This window comes from Peromyscus maniculatus, chromosome X, assembly GCF_049852395.1.
Source record: "Peromyscus maniculatus bairdii isolate BWxNUB_F1_BW_parent chromosome X, HU_Pman_BW_mat_3.1, whole genome shotgun sequence".
Lineage (NCBI taxonomy): Eukaryota > Metazoa > Chordata > Mammalia > Rodentia > Cricetidae > Peromyscus > Peromyscus maniculatus.
This window is the reverse complement of record NC_134875.1, coordinates 75,121,475-75,141,595: the sequence shown is the minus strand read 5'-3', so window position 1 is coordinate 75,141,595 and position 20,121 is coordinate 75,121,475. Positions and strand designations below refer to the sequence as shown.

The 20,121-nt window shown below is 34.2% G+C and overlaps 1 protein-coding gene across 4 annotated transcripts in view; it reads right to left on the bottom strand.

Annotated features, from left to right (window-relative positions):
• Positions 1-19,759, bottom strand: part of Hdx (highly divergent homeobox) — a 112,115-nt gene extending 92,356 nt beyond the window's left edge. For 2 of the 4 annotated variants that reach the window (XM_076561680.1, XM_076561681.1), the window contains exon 1: positions 19,608-19,736. The gene's annotated coding sequence lies outside the window, so the exon portion shown is untranslated. Of the gene's footprint in view, positions 1-19,607 lie in introns of all 4 variants that reach the window. The other 2 variants (XM_015990246.3, XM_076561682.1) reach the window with 2 other exon arrangements.
• Between the last annotated feature and the right edge of the window lie 362 nt (positions 19,760-20,121).

Sequence of the window (20,121 nt, the reverse complement as noted above, 5' to 3'; positions counted from 1 at the left end):
AGATAGAATCTCATGTAGCCCAGGATGGCCTCCAATTTCTTATTTTCCTGCTTCTACCAAATGCTGGAATTACTAGGGTTCACAAACACGCTCAGCTCAACAAAACATTTCATTAAAGATTAGAAACCAATAGAAGGGGTTAATAAATGTGAGTGTGTCTTTGCTTTATGTAATATTAGCCAAACTAATTATTTTAATAACTATAGTATCTAAATGAAAATTTAAAATTAGTATAACTTATTAAAACCACGTGGAAGCTCTATATTTTTAAATTAAATTGACACCATCAAAATTAGACAAAGCAAGTTTACTTTTCTTGCCAATAAATGAGATATGTAATACAAAGTACTAAAAACTTTGTGTGTTTCACAAGTAAATGACAGGTCAAACTTTATTTTTAAAAGGATGAATTATAGTAGTGTATTTTTATAAAGAACATTTATAATTTGATTAAGGGAGCTTAAGGTTTTTGTTTAAAAATCTGTCACATAAAAAGACTTCTTGAGGAAAATGGTTCTTTAAAATTAGGAAAACTGCCATAAAAAACCTCAGTCAAACTAAACATTTTTCCTAGTATACAGTGCAGTGAAACAATCAAGTTCGTTAATACAGAAATGTAAATTATTTTACCCTACTCTGAATATTTATAATAGCAAATCTATCCAATAAAAATTAATGAATTATGAAGTGTAACCATATACTACAGTATACTAGGGCTATTTTTTTTCCTTGCTCACATAAGCACTTCACTAACTGTTAAGAGATTTGATTAGAGAAAATGAAATGTAGGAGAGGCCACAAGAGAAATGAGAGTAGAGTTTTTTCAGGAACATTCAGAAATAAATACCTCCATTAACTTTATGAAGGAGAGTTCTGAAGGATGTTCAGTAATGTGGATGTCAACTTGACCAAACACTCAAGGATGATTGCAACAGTAGATAGGGACAGTATCCATCAAAACAATTTTGATTATTATGTCTTCCAACTCTGAGTGTGCCCAAATGGCTCAACCACAAACTGAAGAAGATCCAGAAGATGGAAGTCACATACCTGAAATACCTCCTCTGATTTAGAAGCCAGGTATCATGGGGTAGATTTTGAGGGTGGAAAACTTCAAATTATGAATGCATAACCATGATAATCATTCTGATCTTTTCCTGAGTAGCTGTACCTACAGCAAAAAGCCTACGATGCAGGATGCAGGTGATACCTAAGTGTGAGGATACCTCCCTTGAAATATAGGATGGATTATTTTCCTATTGGCTGGCTGCCGTCATTACACTTACCCAAATATCATATGACCCTTATAAAGAACAACAGGACTTCTCCACTGATAACCAATATTCAAATGGAAGCGACTGAGCAACAAACACATCTATAATTCTGGTAACAAGAAATGCTAAGGAATTTTTAGTCTTTCCCTTAAATTCAGCACTAATAGCAAAAGGACTCTTTGCTCAAAAGAGCTGTTTTTCTTTCAAGTTACATAAATTCATTCTTTACTGTAACAACTAGATAACCCATCTGAACAAGATGTCATTATATCTACCCATCCTAGTTATGATTGTCTACATTAAATGAACATAAGCTATTTTTTGTTTTGTTTATTCTTTCTTTGGTTATTAGTTTATTAACTTAGTTTCAATTTTTTTATTAAGAAAATTTTTTTCATTCATTTTACACACCAATCAAACATCCCCCCTTCCATCCTCCTGCCTCCCCACTCTCCCCCATAAGAAGGCAAGGCCTCCCATGAGGAAGCACATCCAGTAGATCAGGGAAGAGTTGGGGAATGGAAAACAATAAACAGAATATATCATATGAAAAAAGTCTAACAGAAATTTAAAAATTAAAAAATAAAAGAATTAGAGAGGGAGTAAGGGGCTGGGGCCTGAGAGTTGTTGGAGGGAGAAAATGTGGGGTGAGTTGTTGGGAGGAAAGGGAAGGGGGGAATAATGTATTTATATTTTTGTATTTTAATTGACATTTAAAAATACATTTCACAGAGCAGTTTTAATTTTGGTGAAGTCAATGTTTTCCCCTTTAATTGTGCTTGTTATATTAATTATGCTTAAATTGGACTATTCTATATACAATACATTTTCATATGAATTTTAGAATTAGTTTAGAATCCTGCTGTGATTGTGTTTGTGATTATACTGAACCAATAGATCAGCTTAATGAAATTCATTGTTAGAATTACTATATCTCTTAATTCATTAATATATTTAGTTACATGTTGATTTCTGGTTTATCAGTATACATACCAAATACATGTAATGTTAAACTTATATCAGTGTATTTCTTAGTTGCCCATAGAGTATTACTGTAAATTTTATTAATTTTTAAATTTCCAGATGTTCATTGTTATTTTATTGATACACAGTTGTTTTAGTACATTGACTTTGCAGTCTACAACTTTGCACAGTTCACATATTCCTTCCAGAAACTTTTTATTGATTGCTTAGTATGTTCTAAAGTTCTGCCATTCTACCATCCACACAGATAGGCTTACTTCTTTTTCAATATTTATGTCTCTTATTTCTCTTTGTTGCCTTACTACACTAGCTAGGAACTACAGCATGTTTTTTGTTTGTTTGTTTTTGTTTTTTACTTAATAAGAGTAACATTTCCCCCTTGTGTTTGATTTTAGAGGGAAGGATTAAAATTTTCACCATTCAATTCAATGTTATTTGTAGATTTACCAACATTACCCTTATTAGTTTAATAAAAATGTCTTGTATTTTGAAATACCATCATCATCAATGGGTACTTACTCTTTTCATGTCTCTTTGCATATCTATTGAGATGACAATATTTTTGTCCTCTAATATTTTGACATGGTAAACTATGCTATTTGATTTTGACATGGTAAACCTGACCTTTATTCATAGCATAAAGCCCACTTGTGGTTTGTACATTCGGTTTTTATACATCACTTGAGTTGATTTCTAAATATTGTTATCACAAGTTTTAAGTCCATATTTTTAGGGATATTTGTGGTTCCCTTGTACTCTATTTAATGTGGGCACTAAGCTAATAAGTGATGAAACACACACACACACACATATACTAAAAGATTACATATAACTGCTTTATTTTATCTTAAATATTTGTTTAAAAAATTACCAAGTTTACTATGGAGGGTCAATAAGATAACTCAGAGGATAAATGTGCTTTCCACCAAGCCTAATGACCTGAGTTAGAGCCCCTGGCCCCATACTGTAGAAGCAGAGAACTGATTCCTGGCTCTCTCTCTCTCTCTCTCTCTCTCTCTCTCTCTCTCTCTCTCTCTCTCTCTCTCTCTCTCTCTCTCTCTCTCTCTCTCGCACACACACACACGTGAATGTTCAAAATAATACCATGGTTGTCATCATTGTGAAGTGTTAAAATGCAAATCACATTTCTATATTAGCTAAACTTTGCCAGTTTGTATGTGGTTTGGTACTCTGTGTCTTTCAGGGAATTGGTTCATTTCATCTAAATTGCTAAATTCAAAAGTGTGAATTTATTTATTCCATCTCCTTTATACTTGTCTAATGACTATAGAATCTGCAGTCACTGACCTTTTTCTTTCTTGGTATTGGTAATGTGTCTCTTTCCTCGTACTTGGGAGCTTGGCACGAAGTTTATCACTTATATTGATCTGAAAGAACTAGTTTTTCATTTCATTGATTTTGTCAACATTTTTCTGTCTTCATTTACATGTATGCTGATTTCTGCTCTAACTCATTCCTGTTTACCCTTCCCTTTATTCTGGCTTGTTTGGACGCAGTATCACTTTACACAGATTCTTAGGAAAGATCTTATACCAGTGTTTTGAGATTTATTTTTCACAAATATAAACAATTATTGTTAGATATTTCTATTTCTAAGTAGCATTTCACTCATGTTCTGCAAATTGTGGTAACACTTTAAAGTTGCCATTCAGTTCAAGGTACTTCAAAGTCCCTTTGTTTATATTTTTAGTTAAAATATCTACATGTTATATATTTTGTTATTGATTTCTACTTTGTAAGCAGAGAAAGTATTTTGAATTACACAAAAGGGGAAACTTACTCATATGTGGTCATTTCTCTAAATTCTAATTTCCTTGCCTTTATTTTTAAAATTTCTTGGGAAGTAAGTTAATTTTTAAGTTTTATGTATTCTCTATTGATAAATGTTCCACGTACATTTAAAGGACTATGTATTGTATTTTTTGCATGAATGTTTTCTAAAAATGTCATTTAGGTTACATTGGCTCATAGCATTATTTGAGTCTTCTATATACTTACTGATTTTTCTGACTACCTTTTTAATCAGTTATTGAAAGAATCAAGTCATCAAGCATAATTGTGGAATTTTTCTGTTTTTATTTACATTAGACTTAGCTATACGTATTTTAGAAATCTGTTTTTCAGCACACAGACCTTTAAGCATTGTCATACATTTTGGTATACTGAACTTTTATTCAATAGCCATTTTCTAAAGCCATCTTATTTCCTTGTGTTATTCCTTCATCTACATTCAACTATGTTTGATATTAATCTATACACCTCAGTTTTGTTCATATGACTGTGTCACAAAGTGATAGTTTCTGTCCTTTTCCTTCTAACCTCTGATGATAATATAAAGCAGATCCTTTAATAAAGCAGATAGTTTAGATTTTTAAAAAAGCAATCAATGTCTTTAGAGTAATTAGTACACTGATACTCAATATATTGAGATAATTAAACATATACACTACTTAATCACTGTTTGACTCTAATATTTTGTTTTTTGATACCTCCTTTCCAACTTGTTGATTTATTTATTTATAAACATAATACCATGTAACATTTGATAAAATTTGTACATGTTTTCCCCCAGGCTGACTTTAAAATCACATGTAGCTGAGAGTGACTTTGAACTCCACATCCTCCTTCATCTACCTCTCTGTTCAGACTACAGGCGTGGGTATTTTCCAATTTACTCTGGATTATTTTAATAGTTTTTAACTTTATGCTTAATTCATTGTATTTCTGGCAAATGCCCTATATACAATTTATGTATAGTATAGTCTTTTCTCAAAGATAGCAATTTTGCTTCATTCTTTTCTTTTCTGTTTTCTGTTTATTGTATTTCAACCTTTAAATGTTATTGCCTTCATTTTCCTTGTAGTGTGTATAATGTTTTATTTTTAAAAATGTAGAGATTTCCCAAATATTTCAATTATTGATTTTCAATTTCTTGTATTGACCAGAGAACATCCTTTTTATAAGTTCATTTTTTTTCGTTTTGACAGTTTTATATCCCCAAATATGGTCCATGCTGATCAAATTTTTATGTGCACCTTAGAATAACATGAATTTTGTTGTGTTTCATGGAGTGTACTAGTCAACTATGTAATTAACTTTTCGACTCTGTTTGTAGCAAACACTGAGAAAAGGTGGTAAGCTCTCAGAATACAATTGTGTCGTTGCCTGCTTCCTTTTTGTTTTTGTTTCCAATTTTAGAGTACTATTATTTGATAAAAAAAAAGCACTGAAGATTCTTATGTTCTTTTAATTAATTTATCCATTTATAAGCATGGCCATTTTTATTCTTACTAATATTTTTCTTTTTGGATTCTCTTTATTTAATATATTGTTAAAATATAACTTTCTTTTCATGGTACATCTTCATTCATTCATATTTAATTGTCTGTTTTTTTTCATTTTAAGTGAGTTACTTGTAAGCAGTATATGCCTTTTAGATGGCATATTTTGACAGTTTTTCAAATGTTATAAATAAATATCAATATGGTTGAATTTAAGTGTATAATATTTCTAAGTGTTTCCTATTTTCTATTTGTCCTGTCCATTCTTTGTTTATTTTTCATGATTTTTTTATTCATTAAATGTTTTGTGAGTCTAACCTATTGACTCATCACTCTTTGTTTCCTCATTTTAGTCAATTCCTTGGAGACAGTGGTACACTTTTTAAACTCGTTTCCATGTTAAGTTATATAATACTACTTCACATAGAAGAGTATTCCAATGATATACCGTAATTTCTCCCCTCACCAGCATTTATTTTATTGTTAAAAAATTTTCTTCTTAAATAGGTTTTAAAGCTTCAAATAACTTTCCATAAAAAATAAAGAGTGCTTTCTTACTATGATTTTTTAAAATGGAAAAGTCTTTCATTTTTACTCATAGATGTACTATTTCCAGTATTATTTTTACTATTACAAACTCCATATTTCAATTTTCTATCATTTTCCTCTTCTCAATATAGAACTTTCTTTAATATTCTTGTTAGTGTACATCTACCGCTGTAATATTTTTGAAATATTTTTCTCTTGCATAAGTAGAACTACATTTATTTTGCTTTGACATTTTTGATTTCAAAATTCATTTCAAAACAGATTCTCATGTATCCCAGGCTAATCCTGCACTTACTCTGTACCCAAGGAGTCACTTTGTAGCCAAGGACTACATTGCATTGCACTTGTATGTATTTATTTATTTATCTTAAAAGTTTAGGTTTTTGAATTTATTTTGCATCCCGACCAAAGTCTTCCCTCCTTCCTCTCCTCCTATTCCCTTCCCCCACCTCCCCTCTGCCCCCTCAATCCACTTGTCTGTTTTTTTAATCTTTAATATCTCTCTCTCTCTCTCTCTCTCTCTCTCTCTCTCTCTCTCTCTCTCTCTCTCTCTCTCTCTCTCTCTCTCTCTTCTCTCTTTTCCCCTCCCTCTTCCCCTCCCCATCCACATGTGCTTGGAGATTAGTGGACAGCTCTCTAGAGTTGGTTCTCTCCTGCCACCTTGTGGGATCTAGAAACAGATAGTCAGGTCTGTGCAGAGGCCAAGCAACTTAGTCATCTTGTAGGCCACCATTTCAGGTTGTTTGAGACAGTTTCAAACTTGTTATATATTGGATAGTGACCTTGAACTTTATAGCCTCCTGTCTTTACCTACTGAGCTGGTATTTAAAATGTTCTCCACCACACATGGTTTATGTTCTACTGGATATTGAACACAAGGTCTCTATTAACAAGCACTCTATTAACATCCCCAGCACACAGATTATTTTTTTCTTTAAGTGTTTAAAAGGGGTGGCTTTACCGATCTGTACCTTGTTTACAATGAGGTCCCACATTCTTAGTGATTTCCCTGTACATTATAAAATGTAGTTCCCCCATCTCTTTTTCTGTTTTTCATATTTTCTGTCTCTCTGGATTTTAGCAATTGGATAATCCCAAGTGTTGAGATGACAGATATATGACACCACTTCCAATCTTCATTCATATACTCTTGCATTTCTAAAGTTTCAATATGAACCATTAATAAAAGCTTCCATTTCTAGTCTCATCCTGTTGCTTTCTAATCTTCATGACCATACATAATGAAGTAACAACAGTGGTTTAAATAGTCTTCTAGAATAATCCTTCTGTATTCTGGTGCCTTAATTATTTCCTCCTTGAAATGTAAGGAATAGTATTTGTTAAATTATTCCCAATCAGAATGACTAGTTAGCTACATAAACATTATGAGAAGGTTATTAACACCCTTTCACTGAGTGTGCCTTTAACTCCATCACTTGGGAGACAGGCAAGTGGATCTCTGTGAGTATGAGAACAGCTGTTCTACAGAACTACTTCCAGGATAGCCAAGACTACACTGAGAAATCCTGCTTCTTAAATAGACAAACAAACAAATAAATAAATATGTTTTAAGTTTAAGATAAGTATACATAGCACATTATTGGTTAGCAAGTATTTCAGTGAAGAAAACTCATCATGAGACACGTTTTATAACCCCACTATCCAGTTGAGGATGTTTAGGTCCTAGAGTTCAGTTATCTGTTCCAAAATTGTGGAACTAGTAAGTAGTACCAAAGACCACTGAATAAAAGATGTCTTGACCTAAATTCAGTATAATTACTTATGTTTACCAGGTTCATAAAGCTACATTTACATTTAGAGTGGCACAGGTAAACATTGCAAGCCCATTTTATGTATACCTGATCTACAAAATATGTAAGAAAATATACATACCGGCAGAGATACCCACATTTATAGCTTAATTTCTAATATATGAGTCCTTTAGTCTTTTAGAAGATAGAGTCTCACTTTGTAGCCCAGACTACCCTGGAACTCACTATATATCTCATCCTAGCTTAAAATTCACGATAATATTCATTCCTTAACCTCCTAAGTGCTGGGATTACCAACATAATCTACCATGTACAGCTCTAATGTTTAAATTCTGAAGAATTTAGGAAATGTTTGTACCAAAGGAGAAAAATACATCAGCAAGTAAATGCCCTTGATCTCAAAATGCTCAATCAGTAATAATTTATCAGCTTTTAAGACATTGTACTTATCACGTGTTAATGATAAAAATTAAACTGTCTGTAAACTATAAAGATGTTTCATATATTTGGACAATATTCAACTTATTATTAAAAGGAGAAAGATCAACTTCAGATATTCCAGCACAAGGCAGAAACATAAATAAGGTTCCAATATATGAATATTTCCTTGTATCTTTAGCACTGACTTCATACAACAAATGTACAGCCCTCCCACATCTAGAATAACAAGAAACTAATATCTTGTGATTCATTGTACAGCCTGATAAATTAATCAAGCACCTTGATTCATACATCTTTCATGACTAAATTATGCTTCTTTTAACATTATTATACCTAAACAAACTGTGCAAGTAAAATAATTTCACCTTGTATCATATTGAGAATATGTTTATCCATATAACACCATTCAATTTCTCTTCTTCTTCTTCTTCTTCTTCTTCTTCTTCTTCTTCTTCTTCTTCTTCTTCTTCTTCTTCTTCTTCTTCTTCTTCTCCTTCTTTCTCCTTCTCCTTCTCCTTCTCCTTTTCTCCTCCTCCTCCTCCTCCTCCTTCTTCTTCTTTTTTTTTTTTTTGTTTTTTTTGTTTTGTTTTTCGAGACAGGGTTTCTCTGTGTAGCTTTGCACTATTCCTGGACCTGGCTCTGTAAACCAGGCTGGCCTCAAATTCACATAGATCAACCTGGCTCTGCCTCCTGAGTGCTGAGATTAAAGGCATGCGCCACCACCGCCTGGCTTTCAATTTCTCTTCTTACCCTACTCCAAGAACAAAATTTTATTGATTGGTGGCCTTTTATCCCAGCACTCGGGAAGCAGAGGCAGGCAGATCTCTGTGAGTTTGAGGCCAGCCTGGACTACAGAATGAGTTCTAGGAAAGGCGCAAAGCTACACAGAGAAACCCTGTCTCGAGAAAGAAAAAAAAAAAAGGTTAGTGTCATATTTCTTTCCTTAAATATTCTTTTAATGTTTACTAAATCAGATTTTCACAGCTTATATTACAAGTTAAGGATAGGTTTGTCTTGATAGAGAGAACTGGAATATCCACATTTTCACTCCTGATTTCTTATATCTCCTTTTCCTGAGTTTATATAACCCTACAAAATCCTAGGGGGAAAATATTATGTATACAAGCTGTTTTTTCGGACTTAGGAAGAGTACCTCAAAGCACACCATCTAGTGGTAATTAGGTAACATTGCATAAACAAACAGATTTGGTGGACAAACAATACATAAATAAACACATATTTTTATCTAATACTGGAAACAGATTTCCCTCAAAGAAAAGAGAACCCAAGAAAACTGTTAAAGAGTTAAATTTGTATGGCTATTATAAAATACAGTATGGAGGTTCCTCAAAAAATTAAAAATAGAACTCTTGTATGATTCAGCAATACCATTACTGAGCATCTATACAAAGAAATGAAATTAATATATGCACTTCCTTGTCATTATAGAACTATTCACAGTAGCCAAGATATGGTGGACTCAATCTGAGTGTCTCTAAATAAAGTATGCAATGACATATTATTAAGCCTTAACACAGGGAAATCTCATCATTTGCAACAACATGGATAACATTGGGGGACATTATGCTAAGTGAAATAAACCAAGAATAGGAAAACTAATACTTCATGATTTTGCTTTTATATGGAATCCAAACAAGTTTGAACTCATAAAATCACAGTAGAATGACAGTTGTCAAAAGTTGGGGATGGGTAAATGGTGGGTAGATATTGATGAAAGGCTATATTTCAGTTAGATTCAAGGAATCTATTGTATAGCATGATTGTAGTTAATAATAATGAAATAACTTTAAAAAAGTGATAGAAGAATAGATTATAAATGTTCTCAGAACAAAAGTAATATGTAGGTTAATTAGCTTGATTTAGCCATCCACTATGTGCATATATTAGAACATCACATTGGCCAGATGCCATGGTGTATACTATTAATTCCAGCACTTTGGGGGGTTAAGGCAAGAGGACCATGAGCTGGAGTTCAAACTGGGATACATAGAGAGATTGTGTCTCTCTAACTATTGTAGGTCACAAATATATAATTATACATATAATTGTTGTCATTTAAATAACAAATAATTATCTTCATAAACACTTTTAATAAAGTGAGAAAATGTTTTATTACTTAAAAGCCTCATAAGAGAACAGTCTCAAATTAAATAGTCATGGGTAAAGACTGTTTTTTCTGTTTTTTGTTTTCTGTTTTTTGTTTTATTTTTCTAATGCTCAGGCTGTGTAACCAAGGATGACCTTGAGTTTCTGTTCCTCTACTCTCTACCTCCAAAGTGCTGCAATTACAGTCACATAGTAGTAGACCTGCATTGATGTGATGGTGGATATCAAATCTAGGGCCTTATCAATGCTACCAAGCACTCTACCAACTGAGCTACATCCCTAAAAAAGTACATATCTTTGTGGGTGTTGTGCATGTACACATGGCAGAAGTGTATATCTCTCTGTGTGTTGTGTATATACATGGCATTTCTTTTATGATTAGTGAAATAAAACTTCTAAATTTAAAAAAAAATCATGTTTTGACATTTGAAAATAAGTCATTTAACTTACTTCAGTATCTAAAGATCTCAGTTTTATAGATACTGTCCTATGTCTATGGCAAGCTTGTAGAATTACAATTGAGCATGCATGTTATTGCTAAGCTATTATCATGCATGTAATCAAAGAAGAGCATTAACATTAACTCCTAATGCTTTTCTTGGCATTTTCTCTCAGCTAATTTTATCACCGAGATATGAGAAACAGTAGGAATGACTGTTACACAGCTGAAATGTTTTCTGACTCTTTCATTATAATTTTATTCTTTTGTGGCAATCATACTAGATCTGAATCTACAGAATGTACTACCCATGATCTGATCTCGACCATATCCAGCAATTATTATCTTATCATTCATATTTAATGTAGGTAATCTGGAAGCCATTTTCGAAATATCTTAGTATATACTTTATGTATATACCATTAATGTGCTGTGTTTGTGAACATACATTTTGTTGTTGTTACAATGATGTGTGTGTGTGTGCGTGTGTGTGTGTATGTGTGTGTGTGTGTGTGTGTGTGTGTGTGTGTGTGTGTGTGTGTTGTTGTTTTCAGAGAACAATCTTGTTAGGCAGCCCAAGTAATCATTATTGAACTCACAATCCTTCTGCTTCAGTTTCCCAAGTGCTGGGGCTAGAGTTGTGCGCGTCTATGTCATGCTTGAAAATGAATCTTAAACAGATTAAGAAAAGGTCAAGAGACTCCAAAGAATAATGTTTCTCAGTACAATGTTTACACTTCCAAGGAAAGTAGAAGGTTAGAAAGTGAGCAGTAAAGTGATCGGACAAGTCCAGTTGAGATAGCTTCCTGAAGAAAGGTTTTATAGAAGCTTCAGGAGTTGACATGCACTTGGTACTTTCTATGGATGCATAGATTTAATAAGTTAGTAAACTAATAGAATCATAGAATTTACAAGTTAGAAGTAAGCTTATATTATATTATAGTAAATATAACAATTGTGGCATCATTTGTAAACTAAAGATCAGAGAAATACAGTAACATATTCAGAACTTATTTTACCAAAAATATCTAATTCACAACATAAGCTCTTTAATGTCTAGATTACTTTGTAAAAACTTGGGGTATTATGCAACGCATTATTAAATAAATATTTTTGGATACCCTAAAGACAATCTTTAGTAAGTAAGTTTGTTAAAGTTGGTCTAACAAAGTGGGAAAAAAATCCCTGGTTAACTTTAACAATAGAAATTTATCCTGTCACAGTCCATATGATTGATAGTCTGCAAAAAGGGTGTTAGGGTGTTGCTTCCTTTTAGAGACAGAAGTGTTCCCTATGGAACTCAGGTCCTTGCACATACTGGGACTGCACTGAACCATACCCTCCAAATAATCTTAAGTTAGTTCTTTCTTTTTGAAGAACGTGAGGGAAGGACCTGTTCCAGGTCTCTCTTCAAGGTTTGTTGATACCATATACATAATATATGTATATATGTGTATATATGTATATATATATATATATATATATATATATATATATATATATATATATAGTCACATGACATTCATCCAGTATGTCTCTCTTTTACAGGGACACCAATCATAATGGATTACATGCCCCTTTTATTTCAGTATGAACTTATCTTTATGTAACTTATAGCATCTATAGTGACTTCATTTACAAATAAACTTTATTCTGAGATGCTAGGGAGTAGAATATTGACATATGAGTGGTCAGCACAATTCAACCCACACCACTACTTAATCACCTCAACATTAAGATAACAAGATTAAGTGTTAACATCATTTATGTATCAAAAAGTTACCAGTTTTTATAGTATGCCAAATAATGTCTTCCATCACAAACACAGAAGTTTGTGCCTTGATTCCTGGAACCTGCAAATGTTAGGTTGATTGGTAAAAGTACATTAAGGTTGCAGGTGGAATTAATATTAGTAGTCAATGACCATAAATAAAATAATTCCACATTATTTGAGTGGACTAAATGTAGTAATCACAAGGGTACTTAAATATGAAGATGGAGCCATAATGGCAACAAGAATGATGAAATGTCAGAGAACTAATCAGACATTGCCAGCTCTGAATATAGAAAAAGGCTATAAGATAAGAAATGTGGATAACTTCCAACAGTTGAGAGAAGCAAGGAAATAGGTTCTTCCCTAGAGTTGCCCAAAATGGAAAGTCTACTGTCAAAATTATTTTAATCCAGTGAGACTCATTTGATAATTATCCCTTTCATAACACAATGCATTTACATCATCATTATTGTTTTTTTCAAGGCAATATTTTGCTAAAAAAGCCAGTATTGGCCTCAAACTTGTATTTCTTCTGCCTCTGCCTTGCAGGTTCTGGGGTTATAGTATTCTCCACAATACCAAATTTATATTTTCTTAAACCACTAAATTTATGGTACTACACCTAAGCAACAAACAGAAAACTGTTTAGTTTCTCCATTGAATAATGTTGACAGAGCCCCAATATATCTAGCTATATGCTTTTTGTGAGACTTTGTTGATTCTGTTTATGAGTCAAGTAATAAGGCTAAGTATTATTTCAATAATTAAGCCATTGCTATTATCAAAGTAAGTGGATTCATCTAGACGCAACAATTTAATTGATTATATAACTAAAGCCATCCTTCTAATGAAACAATATAAACTTTGTGATGGAAGGAACCTGATATACTTTAGTCAGGTAATGTACAATGGAAAATATTTTGATTACATATTTCTCTACATTTGTGAAAGTGGACAAGAAGAAATGTTTGTCTATGATCACCAGCTCTCAAAAGTATAGGTAGTGAAGGAATTCTGGCTTTGATCTAGATGTTAACATGAATATAGACCACCTGGGCGATCTTGCTAAAATACAGATGGTGAGAAAGTTGTCTGGAGTGGGGACAGAAATTTGCAGTTTCTAAGCCTTTTCCATGTGATGCCCATGCTTCTATTCCATGGAGCATTCCTTGACTATCTAATATTTAGTAGACGCAAATACTCTAAACCCAACCGGAAAAGTAAATTTATGGATAAATGATTTAGTGATGCTGGAGGTAAGTTTGAAATGTTTTTTTCCTAACCAAAAATGATGTAGACACAGACTTTTTCAATACATTCATGATTGTGGTACCATATGTCAGTAATAAATATAAGGGTGGGAGTTCTAAATAAAATACCATATATTAAAAAATAATTCAAGTGATTGTATTGTCATCTTAGAAGAGGAGAGATGAGTCAAGGCTGAAAATTCAGATATCTAATGTAATACTTCCCACTAATGTAGAACATATTTCTTCTTCCACATTTTATAGTCTCCTAGGTCTCTACCAATCATGCTCTTTCATGAAGACTTTGACACAGAAAGTTGTTAGTCTATGAAAGGGCAAAGCTACTTTGAAGATAGGACTTAGATAATTACTTTTTCAAGTGTTGCAGCTACTCCATCATAAAATACGCAATAGGTAGATCCAGCTAACCAAATAGAAAATATTAAAGCAATAAATTAGTGTAGTTGAAAGCATATAATCTTATAATGCATTGTTTCATAAAACTCAATGAAGAAGTGTGTTCACACCATTGGTTGTTTTGACATAGTAAAGAATATGAATCTATTACTTTATGCCATTTAAAACCAATAGAGGGTCATATGATGACCTCTTTCCCCTAAGTCTCAGCTTTTCCTATGCGTAAGAAAAAAAAATTCATCCACTGAGAAAATCGTGGAAATGTCATAGCCTTTACAGATTCAGAAAGGGAGAAGTTAGTGGATATATACAAAAATATATACGTGTATAAATATTTGAAAAATAAAGTAGGTTTCAACACTAAAGTGTGTAGTTTAGAGTAACACCCTACTTTATGTCCAAGTTCTGTGACTTATTGTCTGAACTTGCACAAACACCCCCTCCCAAAATACTTGTCTACATGGGAAAAATGTCTACTGGCGTATGTATGTCACATATATGCAGGACTGCTTAAAACGTTTCAAAAGAAAATTTCTCCATTTCCAAGAGAAGAGAAACTAAAGAGATAGTTTCCTGAATTTTTTTTGTCACTCTGAAAAATGAAAGGAGTAAAGATTCTAGATCAATTCATCTGGTTATAAAACTAGTTGTAAACAACAGAGTCCAAGAAAGTAGAGCAACTACTCTTGTATACCTTTCCAGGAGGCAGATGTAAATGTAGTATTTGATTGACTGACACAGTACAAATACTTAGATTTGTGATTAAATCCAGGCAGTTTTTCTACTGGCTGGCACAATGATGACTCTATTTACACAGATGTGTTTTACCTTATTGCCTTGGTATTATCGATGACTAGAAAGGTTCCAGGGTGCCTGTAACAGTTTCTGAATGCTACACTTTCCAGCTTTCTGTGTGTGTGTGTGTGTGTGTGTGTGTGTGTGTGTGTGTGTGTATAATGCTGGGGACCAAACTCAGGGTCTAATTTTACTAGGCTAGTGTCTAGTATTCTAATGTTAAGGCAAATCTCAACTACAGCTGTTACAGCAGTGTTCTTTTTCTTAAGGTATAAATAAATCTTTTTTTTGTTTGTTTTTGAAATTATAATTTAATTACAACATTTCTCCTTTCCCTTTCTTCCCTCCAAACTCTTTCATATACTTGTCCTTGTGCTACTCAGAATAAATGGACTCTTCTTCCATTAATTGCTGTTGCATGCATGTGTATCTGAATCACTCTAGATTCATCACCTTTTACTGACAAAAAGCAATGTGTCTAAATATAGTGTACTCAATGGAATTGCATGCCACCACTAATTTCAGTTTTTACTGATTCCATTACAAAATCAACATCAGCAATTCAAAATTTTATCATGTCGAGGATTCCATTGTTTAAAAATATCCTCTCTACAATACAAATTTAAAGTGAATGGATTCAGTGTTTTTTTTTTTTTTTTTGTTTTTTTTTTTTGTTTTTCGAGACAGGGTTTCTCTGTGTAGCTTTGCGCCTTTCCTGGAGCTCACTTGGTAGACCAGGCTGGCCTCGAACTCACAGAGATCCGCCTGGCTCTGCCTCCCAAGTGCTGGGATTAAAGGCGTGCGCCACCACCGCCCGGCTGGATTCAGTGTTTTTAAAAAATAATTTTAAGCAAAATCTCATATCACCTTTTATTGTTAAGGTACTATATTTCCTAAAGATTTATTGATGTTTTATTTTATGTGTATGAATGTTTTGCCTGCATGTATGCATATGTACTTTGTGATTGCCTGGTATCAATGAAAGTCAAAAGAAGTCACTGGATGATTTGGAGCTGGAATTATGAATATTTGTGGGTGCTGGAAACCAAATCTGAGTCCTCTACATGAACAGAAATGCTCTTAACCACTGAGCTATCTCTCCAACCCAAGACTAAGAAAATACTTAATAAAATATAAGCATACGCCATTGGATCAAGCTTATACATGACTGACTTTGCACACATGGTATGGTTCATGGACAATATACAACACACACACACACACACACACACACACACACACACACACACACACACACACATACCACATTAGGCCAGGATACCAGAGACTTGGATCCTAGTTAAGCATCCACCAAAAATTCATGGTGTTCCCTTTCTCAGAATAGATTAACAATCACAAGTCAAACAGATATACATCTACACATGGGTCCTGACTGTGAAATTTGAGTCCTAGATGTGTAGTCCTAGGTAAATCAATGACTTTGAGCCAGCAGTTCCTCAATTCTGAAATGGAGGATAATGCTAGAAACTGTTTGAGAGGTAAGTTATATGGTTTAAATACAATAAACTGCTTAAGATTATGATAATGTATATAAAATACACAATGTTTGGTACTAGTGTTAGCAAAGTACTTTATATCTCTAGGCCTCAGATTCCTGACATGGAAAATGAGAGAACAGGCTTATCACTAGGAAATCCCTCCTAGCTCAAATTCTACCACTCAAATGAAAAAGAAAAAAGAACCTGATTTTCTCTACACATATGAATCATATGATGAACCTTAAAGCACAAATGACACATTTCCATTTTTGATATTTTAAGCTATATTATCAACCTTAAGCCCTACACTTCATTCAGAGTTGCCTAACTGAATCATTCTGTCCATTGGCATGCAAATAAATTAAAAATATAAATATTAATTACTATAGTGGTTGTCTATGAACTAAAACTACTTTGAAAGAACTTACATAATTTATGTAATAGAAGAAAAGATCAAACAAACAAAAACCTCTATACTAAACTATGACTACACTGCCATTCAAGCAAAAGTTGTGCTCTGTGGAACAATGAAGTTTTAATTCCAAGGAATATATATATATATATTTATATATATATATGTAAACTGTTAGCTATCAAATGGAAACTATCAAGGATAGTCACTCTAATATAGCAATTAAAAGTATAATGCAATAAACAGTGATTCATAACAGATTTCAAGAGATGATGCATGATACAATGTGATCAGAAAGAAGTATAGAGCGATGGAATATTTCTAAGTAGTGTCTTTGCAATGGAAAGAATTACAAACTAAGCTACTTCTGAGATAATGGTCCTTCAGTCTTGTTTATGAGGACATGGCATATTCAAAAGCCACTCATGTAACAGGTATATCCATTATGCTTTTTTTCCCTGACTCACAGTCAGGTTTGTTTAGTCACCAGAGGAATCCTTGCCTGACTAATGATGACTAAGATTTTACGTGTCTGTAGTTCTCTCCAAAACAATATTACTTAGCTCCCCAGGAAATTGTTTTCTAAGGAAAAAAAAAAGAAGTTAAATGTCTATAACTGTTTTCATTAGTCAGCTAGGTGTGTGGGAAGTTGGTAAAGAACTGGCTGGTCTTTTTCCAACCCCTGAAGACATAAAGTCCAGTTAAAGAGTACATAATAACACACAAACACAGAGAGAGAGAGAGAGAGAGAGAGAGAGAGAGAGAGAGAGAGAGAGAGAGAGAGAGAGAGAGAGAGAGGGAGAGAGAGAGAGAGCACAATAAGACTGTAGACAACAGGGGAGAAGAAAGTGACAAAAGAACAGATATAATAATTTTAGGAAAGATGATCTATATAGCCATTGAACTACACTTGGAAGGTACTTAACAGAAGGTATAATTTGAATAGAGCTTCCAAGATGGACAATATTTAAATTATGTAAAATAGAAGGCAAGCTAGGTAAAAGTGGTGATAGTGGTGTGAGAAGCAAAATTAAAGAAGAAATTGTTCAAGAAACATTAGGGAGATATATACTGAAAAATAAAGTAAAATAGGTGCTTAATTTGCCCATTCAAAAGGGCAAATTAAGATTTTTGCAAACTAGGTGGAGTTTGTATTGGAATAATAGATAATAGGAAGCCAAGAATATTCTTGTTAGAGAAAATAACATTGAAGTAGTGTTTATCATAGTCTTGTCCAGTGAATTAAGTATTTGGAGCAAAGGTGTATACTGTCTAGGAAGCTCCTTTAGTTACTAGAGGAGTAGTAAGAAGAGATGAGACCAAGCAGTAGACAAAGAATGGTTGTGAGAAGACAGTCGAAGGAAAAGTTTCCAGTATTTGACAAGCTCTTCACTTTAAAAACTGGAGAAAAATCCAGATTTTCTTGTAAAATGGAAATGAGAACATGATGGGAGACTAATAACCTTACTATACAATCTTTCACCAAGGACAGATGGGCAGATTGTTCCTTGAAACAGCTGAATGACACAGCCCTTCCCAATGAAGGGATGCTAGAAAAAGTCTCTTAAAATAGAATTTGACTGAGATGGTTCTAGCAGAAACACACAGGAAGAAGGAAGAAAGAAAGGACCAAATCTGAGATAGAGAATGAAGATTTATCAGCTGGGGCTAAGATGAAGAAAAAACAGACAGGTGGGTAAAATGTATTTCTCTGAATCTCCAAAGTGATGCTCAAAATTACCAAATGTCATACCAAATCGAAACTCTTTAAAGGTTGAGAGTTGGATTTATTTGAAAAAATTAGTGTGCCCCTCCCCATCCCAAACCGTTTCTTATCTGATAACTTTATTCTGTAAATTCTTCAACTTCATTCCTTTACATAGAACCTAAGTATCTGGAAATTAAGAATTTGCTTTCTCAAATTTATCAGTCTCATTTTGGTTCTGAGTACACTCAGTAGGCCAGATGCAAAAACCAATGGAAGATCTTTGCACTTCAAATGGCACTTGAAACATCTCAAGGCCAAATCCTTAACCTTTCCCTTATTCAGTTCAGACAGAGCTCAGCCCCACCCCCCTCCAGCTAAAGGGAAAAGGCGCCTGCGCAATCTCCAAGCCCATTCTCCCGGCAGTGAACCGCCCCCCTCCCTCTAATCAGAGTGCTTATGCGCAGGCGCAGCGTCCTCGGTGCATTTGAGTGGGGCTATGAGAAATCTACTGTCCAGTGAAATCTAGAAGTGGTAGAATTCAATCTCGTCCTTTCTTCAGAAGCATAGGCACCAGTTTCTCTTACTGTCGGGCCAATAGTAGGTCCCAGCCATCGCCCTCTTTCTAGGCAAGGTCCTGCACTGTGTGGCAATACCCACAGTATCCCCATCCTCGCTCCTTTCTAATTTCACGCTCTTTGCCAGGCTTTGCTGGGAGGGTAGAAGCAGTTGGTTTCCAAGAAGCCGCACCAATTTATTGGCCTTATCTTTAGGCCACAGACCCTACGGGCCCCCTACTGGGCACATTATCCCAGTGTCTTGAAAGTCCTCCTTTGCCCTTCACAACAACCCAGGTTAGGCGCTTACCTCGGGCGTGGTGCGGTCACGGAAAAGATCAGAGGATCCAAGATGAGACCAGGGCCAGAGCAGGCGGATTCTGCGAGATTTTTCCTGGATCTCCACTGCCGCCTCAGACAATGAAATCAGCGTGTCCGATCATCAATTCTCATCATGATCGTGACGTCACAAAAGACAGCGGCCAATGGGAGCCCGAGATCAGCTCCGGACAGTCCCTGGCCTCAGCCCAGAACCCAAGAGTGGGGAGGGGGGAAGAGAGATGGCTTCCTGTAGTGGGGCTGCCTCTTCCCGGCACTTATCTGCTGGATCTATGGCAAGGCCTCTCAGTACTTCTTTCCCTGGATAGCTGTGAACATCCAGCATCCCTGTGCCTATAGTAGTTTCATGACAATCATTTGAGTCACGTGATGCCTGGTCTTCAAACTTGAGATTTGCTTTGAGCAAAATTGTTCTCCATTAACAAAACTAAACGTGAGCATAAGGGTTCAACTGATGGACATATAAGCAATGTTATTAAAATCAA